A 10,000-nucleotide genomic window follows, 5' to 3' on the forward strand; every position below is an offset into this window, starting at 1 on the left:
TATATATTCATGTATATACACACGACCCATGAGCACATACACCCATACACGCGCACATAGAAACATATACCTAAACACATATAAGGATATATACATAGACCCGATCATGCTCGCACACACACTTACATATACACATGAAGATACATGTACGCATACAGATAAGTAAGTAGGTGCGTTAAAGATAGTTGTATTTCTGGCATACTTACAAAAAGTACACATATATACATACAGATATCAATACAAATTGCAACATATGTACACCCATATAAATGTGGAGAGTTTTAGTAGTAATTAGTAAGTGAGTGCGGGGTAGTTGGATTCATGGATAGACGAATGTGTAGATGGGTAAGGTAATATAGGACATGGGGAAGGTGGAGCAAGGGGATTTGGTTATGTTGATGTTACAGTAATTGGGTGTATGCGGTAGATGGATGTATTGTGTGTATTATTCAGCGGGCCCAAAAGTATGTTGTCTGAGGGATGTTTCAGAAAGGTATATAATTGCTAAGGGGGTGGGATTTGTAATGCCGGCAGTTTATGGTGATTTCATGTTTTCTATTTAGTAATGTGTCTCTATCTTTAAAACTGAATATAAAAAGTTTTCCTTCAGGCAGAGGAGGCATGGGGAGTCTAAAGATTTACATACGTTAGATTTTTTAAGAATTCCCCACGTAATGGTTGGTGTGTGGTTATTTTGGATTAGATCTAGATATTGGGAAGTTAATGAGGTTTTGTTAGGGTGGTTGGGGTTTGTGAAGGAGCATTTATGTACTCTAAATCTATCTTTAAAGGAGGTGCCTGCCAAGCCAATATAGTATTTTTTTTTGTTGCTTGGGTTTTCTTCAGGTACAATTGTGGCTTTATAGACTACTTCTGTTTGTAGGCTTGTTGATTAAGTGGACATTGGGATTTATTGGTACAGTTACAATTATTTCTGCTAGTGTTATTTGTGTTTTTATCCTTGTTAAGTATTTTCTATTGTGTTTCTTGATTATTTGTTCTAGGTTATCAGTACAGCTGTAGCTAAGCTTAATTGTGTTTTTATTAAATATTTTGTGCAGTGTGTGATTGGGCGGAAAATGGTTGTTCATTAGTTGAAAGAATTTTTTTGCTTAGTTTCGTTTTAACCATTATATTGAAGGGGGATTGAACCAAATTATTTTTCTGGCCCTATTTTTCTTGTTTGGGGTATTAGAGAAATTAGGTTCAATGTAATTAAAGACGGTGTTTGAGTGGCCACTTTAAGGGCATTTTCATAAAATGTTTTATGTTTGTTGAATATTTAAAGTTTAGAGGAATTAGTACTAAGTCTTTTTTCGATAGATGTAGGGACATGTTTAATGATATGTTTTGCGTGGTTCGATAGCGGGTGTATATAGAGTGGGTAAGTATTCTCTTTAGTGTAAGGTTCATATGAGTTATTTTAAAGGTTAAGAGTTATATCGAGAAAATTAACAGTTTTTACATTAGACTTAATGTTCAGTTTTAGACCTATTCTGTTCATTTCTTGAGTTAAATTTTTTTTTCAATTTTTCGTATTTAGGGCATTTGAATTTTCAACTACGATAAGGTCGTCGTCTCTATATAGTCCAATATTTTTGTTATCTATAGTTTTTGTGAGATTAAATAGAATGAAGAGACCAACTAGGTCGGTTGCTTCTGCTGAATCCAGAGAACCTCATTGAGAGGTTAAATGATCCGGGTTGGTTCTTCTTAGACAATTGGGTGTCTTGGCTGATTAGTACTGTTTCCCTAGAAATTTTGATAATCTGCATTTCGGATGGTTGTAGGTCAGAGAGTAGTGAGGCAAAGTCTAAGACCTCGTCAAACAGTTCTTTTGATATTGCTGGATAGTAGCTTTCAACGTCAAACTGGATGAATGTGTTTTTTTCTAGACATTATAACTTAATCCCTATCCAGTAAGCAAAGCAAATACATTCAGACCCCTAAATATTAAACCAACAACATGTATTTTGAACATATCTTACAATGCGTCTACCTAACCTCGCATTATTAACTACACCCGAGTATTTATTTATTTATCCTAACTTTACTTTATTTACTTAGTATAAATATATACATGCCTATATATATATATATATATATATATATATGTGTGTGTGTGTGTGTGTGTCTGTATATTTATAATTTATGAATATGTATATTTATGTAATTTTATATACGTGTATATGGGTACATGTGTGTGTATATGTATGTATGTATGTATATCTACTTCTTACTGGAGATCTATATCTCCATGTATATGTATATATGCAGGTATATATATATATGTATATATGTATGTATATATATATGTACATGAGTATGTATATGTGTATAAGAGTTGTGTGTATGTGTGTGTATGTCTGCATATAGATGCATGTATGTCTGCATATACATTGTTTATATATATGTATGTATGTGCGTATGTGTCTGTATGTGGATGTGTAGAAATGTACATATGTATGTGTCTATATGTATGTGTATATGCGCATGCATTGGCGTATGTATTAACCCTTAACTTCCTAAAAACAACTCATTGTCAACTGAAATTAACAAGTCGACTTATGGCGACTACGAACATTCTAAATGGAACCTTTTACTTGTCAAACACATATGACACTTACAAAAACGCTTTCTCTTTCTCTCTCCCTCTCTTTCTCTTCCCCTTCTCTCTCACACCTACTTCATATACCTTGCTAAACAGCCAAAAAGCAGTCAAAATTTGAAAACCTAAAAATTGAAATTCCTCTACCCTCTCCTCCTTACGCCCCCTTTTTTACTATGCTCTCTCCCCTCCCTCTCCCTATATCAATATATCTCCACCCACGTCTACCTGAATCTGCTACCCCCACACACACTACAATCTAATGTATTTTAACCTTCAAAACTTAAATAGTGTCGATACCCGCCCCCTACCCCTTATTATCTCCCCCCCGTATTTTTTTCTCGTATTTCCTCTAAAACACTTCTTTCAAATACTAACAACCATTTCTGTAAGGTCTGATGAGGCTGTTGGATCGTAAACATGGCCCAAGATCCAAAACATATGTAACCAAACAGATAAAACGGTAAAAAAATAAAATAAAACACACACACGCACACACGCACACACGCACATATATATATATATATATATATATATATATATATATATATATATATATATATATATATATATCAAGTGTAAGTATTACAATAAATTTAAAAATTTATGTCGTGAAATGGTTAAATTTCAAATCAAAATATTTTTATTATTATATGTAAGACAAAGAATACATTTGATACATTATATCTCCTTAACCTATAGGATTTCGATGTCTACTAACTCTTCAGACAAGAAAATATTAGCAAATAATTAAAATGGTTTACACCTTATTTGCGAAAATCAGTAAGACGTGGAAAATCACAATTAAAACTTTTTTAAGCATTTAGATATCATAGAGTAAGGGAAATTAATGAAAAGGATATAGAATTTCACATCCAAATTGCATGGTAAAATCCGAAATGAAGGTCTTTGGTAGCGGTGAGGTAATGGAATCCAATCTGTATTTTTTGTCATCCACGGCATAAGGTAACAAGACATATAATCACAGGTTTCCATACCAGGTGATTTGTTGGAGAACTTTATTCTGAAGTGTGTATATATATATATATATATATATATATATATATATATATATATATATATATATATATATATATATATATATATATATATATATATATATATATAAATATATATATATATATATGCATACATATACTCTCTCTCACACACACACACACACACACACACACACACACACACACACACACACACACACACACACACACACACACACACACATATATATATATATATATATATATATATATATATATATATATATATATATATATATATATATATATTAGAAATAGATAATATGCAAAACTTAAAAATAAATCTAAGAAGGGAGAAATCATTCTAGAGTGAGGCTACTCCTTTTAAGAAAGCTACATTAAAATCCGATTTTAATAAATTGTTTTCTACAGTTAAAACAGATCTTGTGTCTTATTTTGCTCCTGTGGGAAGGTAAGAAAGTAGCAATTTCTTTTTTGATATAAAAAGTAATTTCTTAAAATATTTATAAATAAAATTATGAATAAATGACAAAATATCTGTATTCTAAATTTCAAGATGTCCATGTTACTGTTATTTCTTTAAGCATGTTAAAATGTTCAATTCTAACATGCTTAAAGAAATAAACAGTAAGATGGACAACATCTTGAAATTTGGAATATGGATCTTTTGTCATTTAGTTGTATATGCTCTGTAGTTACATCGAGCTTCATAAATTAAAGGATTGATATGAATAAAGGGTGAAATATAGTTCAATAATCATACTTTATAATGAATATATAAATAAATTGTATTTTAATGTGTTTTTATTTTCGTTTGTTTTTGTAGAGAAAAAATGTACACATTTGTATTTTGTGAAATTTACAAAATTAAAAAAAAAAGTTATCAGTTTCTGTGTTCTAGCAAGTTCAATGGCAAAGTTGAAAAATGTGCATGACTCTATATTTATTAAAAAAATATAATTTTAGGAAGCAGCACTCCCAATAATTTTAGCCAAGAGCCGCCACTGCTTAATGTGCTGACAAATGAATTATATTATATACTTACCTTAACACGGAAGCCAACTTGCAACTTTAACGACAAGTAGGGAAAAGATTTCAAAATTTGAATTGCTATTTATTTATCTTAAATTTCAGTTTTTATAATTAAATTAATTGATATTAATGTTTCTCACAGTTTGTTCTTCTAAAATGCAGAAAAGAATAGAATTAAAACATTACGGTAATTCATTTTGGGCGTGAGGTTGGGATTGAGGCGTCGTCGACAAAAATGATAAGAATAGCTGAGCAACTTTGCATATGAAGAGATTTTTTTTTTAAACGAAACACCGATGGATTTACGTTGGAAAATGAATATATATATATATATATATATATATATATATATATATATATATATATATATATGCAATTTAATGAAAAAATAAACGTAAAAACACTTACTGTTGGTAACTTACTGATGGAAATTTTCTTCTTCCGTCAGTCTACTTTACTTTTACTTTCTTTTACTTTCAATTACTAGCTCCCTCCCTCTCTTTCTCTTTCTTTCTCTCTCTCTCTCTCTCTCTCTCTCTTTGAGTGGCCTATCGGCCTTGATAAGTGATGACGCCTATGTAAAAAAAAAAAAATAAATAAATAAATATATATATATATATATATATAAATATTATATGGATAAAAAATCAATACGAAAAATGCATAAATGTTTATATCTTTTCTGTATTTACTTCCTATGTGTTGATGTGTAGGAATACAAAAATCTTCGGAAATATATATATATATATATATATATATATATATATATATATATATATATATATATATATATGTATATATATATATATACTAGTGATGGGACGATTCCAATATTTTCCCGATTCCGATACAATTACCGATTCCGTGCTAAATTCCCGATTCCGATACAATTACCGCTTCCGATTCCGATTATTTATAAATCTCTAATTATTTAACTATAAAATTGTTATTTTCCCCGATTTCCGTAAAAAAACAGATGTTAAATATGCACATATTTTCCTAAACGTCAGAATATACTTATGGAGAGTGATCTATCGATTTTAACTTTACTGATATTATAAAATCAATAAATGTTTATTATTTTATCATTATTACCAGCAATGGAAGATTTTGCTTTAAACAAAATCAAATAAAAAAAGACAATTAAAAGAATCGTTTTGGCATCGGAAAATAGGCATCAATTTTTCCAATTCCGATACCAATTTCGGTACCCTCAAATCTTCCAATTTTTCCGATTCCCGATTTCAATTAATCGTCACAACACTAATATATATATATGTATATATATATATACACACACACACACACACACACACACACACACACATACATATATATATATATATATATATATATATATATATATATATATATACTGCTGATCAAAAATTTAAGACCACTTAAAAATTTTTAAAAAGAAACCATTTTTTTAAAGGATAGATTTTAAACTCTTCCGACTTAAGGTTACTAATACTACAATCTAAAAGGTTATGGAAACAAAAAGCTACATTCCAAACATTTTATTCAAAATTTTGAATTTTTATTAAATTACGCTTTTTACACATAATCAAAATTAGAAAAGTAAGGGTATAAATTGTTAGATTTATGGTAATTCTTATGTTTTTAGTTTAGTTAGAGATTAGCAATCACTGTGTAAAGGTGTTACCATGCCTAAAGCAAGAAAAATAACCAAAGTTGAGCGCTCTAGAATTCTAGGATTCCATAAGCAAGGTTTGTCACAGCGAGTGATAGCAGCTAAGGTAAATCGCAGTAAAACTGTTATTTGCAACTTTCTAAAGAACACCTAGAATTTTGGAAAATCAACATCCTTCGTAGCCCCCCCCCCAATTTCTCCTGCATTGAGTAGGAGAATCAGACGGGTTGTTATGAATGAAAAAGGACTTTCTTCTAGTCAAATTAAGGTGGTTACAGATGCTGATTGCAGTCCAATAACCATCAGACGACACTTACGACAAAAAAGGTATGGTAAATAAAAAGCATAAACAAATTCCTCGATTGCTTCCACGTCACAAAATGGACCGCTTAAGATTTGGTTGTGAATACCAAACCTGGGATGTTGAGAAGTGGAAGAAAGTCCTGTTTTCTGATAAGAAAATTTTTTCACAAATCTATTACTTTAGCAGGATATTTTACTCTGCATGTACCCTTAACCTCAACTTCTTCGACTGATAATGGCTTCGACAATTTGGTATTGTAGCTGTCTTTTAGACGAAAAGAGCATTACAGTAATGTAATAATTTTATTGCACCTCTCCAATCTCTTTTCCTTTATATTATGTTATCAACACGTGATTTGATGTTCTTTAACTTTAAATAACACTTTCTTGAATTTATAACAGTTTTTTCTACCTCCAGTTCAATTGCCATTTTCTCATGGGGTTTCTTACTGTCCCACCTCTTCACACTGAGGCAACACTGGGGAACCCCACTACTACCAATTTTTTTTTACTACCTCTCTCCACTTGGGCTGCTTTCCGTTGTTTTGATTCCCACCCTCTCTCCACACTCGGGCAATGCCGGGTATCCCCACTAGTGTATTAGATGAGTCAATATTACCCCCAGCCTCCTTTTCAGCCTTGTGCCACATTTTGTATATATTTATTTTAATTTATTGCAAATAAATATTTACCTTCATTCATATCAGTAAGGATGAGTCTTTTTGCTGCTTCGGTTGCTTGGAGATTGGGTAGAAAATACCAATCAAGAATCTGCTTTTGACAATCAACCTGACAGTGTGGAGCCAGGAACTGGCCCAGTACCTGTCGGACTAAGGTCGCCTGGCTATTACCTAGGAGGTTGACCCTCCCAGGCCTTGCTGCCCGGCTTTCATGTGGGGTAAATTTATCATTTGCTGCCTGAGGCGCCCCAACCGGGGAATGCCGACAGGGATACCCAGGAAATTTTTGCTCGGCAAAAGTGCCTTTCCTTTAGGGGAGCTTGCTTGACACCCACACTTTCCTGACCTTATGTCACATCTTGCTGAGGTGGGCAGCAAGTAAATAGCTACCCTCATTTATATCAGAAAGGATGAGTCTCCTTGCTGCTTTGGTTACTTGTAGACTGGGTAGAACGCAGCAGTCACAAGTCCGTTCTTGACAATCAGCCCAACAGATGAGGGACCAAGAACTGGCCCAATATCTGTCGGACGGCAGTATGCTGCTTGAATATTACCTAGAAGGTCAACCCTCCCAGGCTTTACCACCTGGCTTTTGGGTGGAGCAAGTTAATTGCTTGTTGTCTGAGGCGCCCCTATTAGAGAATGCTGATGGCGTGCCTGGGTAGTTTTTGCTCGTCCAGAGTGCCTCTCATTTAGGGGCGCTGGTTGGACATTTTCACTTTCTAATCTTGTGTCACATCTTGCTGAGGTGGGCACCAAGTAAATATCTACCCTCATTATTTAAATGAGGATGAGTCTCCTTGCTGTTTCGGTTGCTTGGAGATTTGGGTAGAAAGTACCACCCAAGAATTCATTCTTGACAATCAGGGCTCAGTAAAATCGTATTCAAGACTTCTCTGCTCATTTTTATAATTTATTGAAAATTGTTCATTTGATTTCGTATTAGTAAAATATTTCAGTGAGATAAATTGGATATATTTCAATGAATAAACACGATAATAAGTTGAAGAGTCGTGTGTCTGTGTCTGTGTGTTCATTAATGTTCGTGTGCTTGTGAGTGGGGAGATGTGTTGCCGAGGGAAAGGCCAGCGACCCCGATCTGTATTCTCAGGTCAACTGGGCTCCACTAGTTTATTTAAAGAAAATCTGGTTTTTAAAGGGTTTGGGGAGCTCCCAGAAAAAAATTCAAATAAATTCAGAAAGTTTTCTAATTGGTTCAAAATATAATTATTTGTTTTTATTAAGGACTAGCAGGACCCGTTAACTGGCGTTGCGTGGTGGTAGCAACCACCACCACCACCACCCCTGCGTAAACATTAAAGTACAGTTGTTGTTGCTGTTGTTTCAGTCCAACCACCAACCTCCTCATGTTAAGAACGGCAATCAGAATGGACACCCCCAATCTACCTATGTTAAGGACGGCTTTCGCAATAGACACCCCATTTCGTGAGTGTGGGTATGGTTGGCAAGAAATTAGCCCGAAATGTAAGGTATGTAATAATAAAAAACAATATATTTAGCTTTATGACCTATTTGGAAAAAAAAAATAATAACAAAACATTCAATAATAGTTATAATAGATTAAAGTACGCACAAATAGTTTTAAACTTCAATGGTATTTTGCATTATGCCGTACTTGTGTTAAAAAAAGGAAACATTTAATAATAGTTAATTTCCGTGCAAGGTATCTGAAAAGAAAAATCTATAAAAATGTTAAAAGCAGAGTTTACCAGTGCAAGCGGAAAATAAAATAAAAAAAAGAAATAAAAAAGGAAAAAAGAAAGAATTAAAAAAAATACCTTCGACACGTGAGCATATGATGGCAGAATGTAAAGTAGATGGAGAAAAAAACAAAGAGTCTAGTGGGCCATGGTAAACTTAGTACGTTTGGAAGTGCGAAAGATCTGTCTCTCTCTTCCCCCCTCTTTCTCTATCTATCTTTATCGGCAGGATTGTCGTTTAGTTGTATGAATACTCTCTAACCCTATATCGAGCAAAAGGGAATAAAGTGGGTAACACCGCTATCTTACTGAACGTAAACAGAACGTTTTCACAAGTAAACAAATGAGTAATCTAAGTTAAGAGTTTGAAACAGAACATTTTAATAAAATTTGGAACGTCCGGTTCCAAATCCAAGTATCCAACAAATAAATCAGCGCCTTTCGTTTTCGTTTTCTTCAGAAGCATTGTTTCATTTTGTGCGATCGCCTTTTGGGTCTTGTAACTCATTACCGGATTTTAGCGAAGCAATATCTAATCTAAGTACAAACACGATTTAACATGTACATTTATCTAAAACTTGTGATGATAGCAAACCCAAGTTAAAAAAAAAAGGAAAATTGAAGAATTCCAAACTTTTAATCAATCTTACCTTTAAAAAGTACATTCTGTAAAAAAAATAAAACTGGAAAAAAGAAACTTATAATTAAAGGTTTAAAAACATGTCAAGATGTTCTTTAATTGATAAAAATGCCGTTTTAAGGGTTCAAGAATAAATGAGGAGGGCATGTAATGAGGATGTAAAAAAAATATCATAAAAATTATGATAAAATAAAACCAGTAGCGATAAAATTCTGTTTATTCTTTATTCATGGAAAAGTATTTTATCCGTTATTTAAAAATGTTCTGGTTTTTGTTTATTTGTGCAGTATGTGTATGTGCGCGCACGCGCGCGTGTGTGTGTGTAATCCAGAATAAGCGATTT

At 32.7% G+C, this 10,000-nt stretch overlaps 1 protein-coding gene across 5 annotated transcripts in view; it reads right to left on the reverse strand.

Moving 5' to 3' along the window:
- Positions 1-9,166, reverse strand: part of LOC145293051 (uncharacterized) — a 194,114-nt gene extending 184,948 nt beyond the window's left edge. The window contains exon 1 of one of the 5 annotated variants that reach the window (XM_080139389.1): positions 9,096-9,166. The gene's annotated coding sequence lies outside the window, so the exon portion shown is untranslated. Of the gene's footprint in view, positions 1-4,672; positions 4,936-5,067; positions 5,164-9,095 lie in introns of those variants that run through there. The other 4 variants (XM_080139371.1, XM_080139400.1, XM_080139380.1 and 1 more) reach the window with 4 other exon arrangements.
- Positions 9,167-10,000: the final 834 nt, after the last annotated feature.

The sequence above is a fragment of the Euprymna scolopes genome, chromosome 2, assembly GCF_053919585.1.
Source record: "Euprymna scolopes isolate OS-2025 chromosome 2, ASM5391958v1, whole genome shotgun sequence".
Classification (NCBI taxonomy): Eukaryota; Metazoa; Mollusca; class Cephalopoda; order Sepiida; family Sepiolidae; genus Euprymna; species Euprymna scolopes.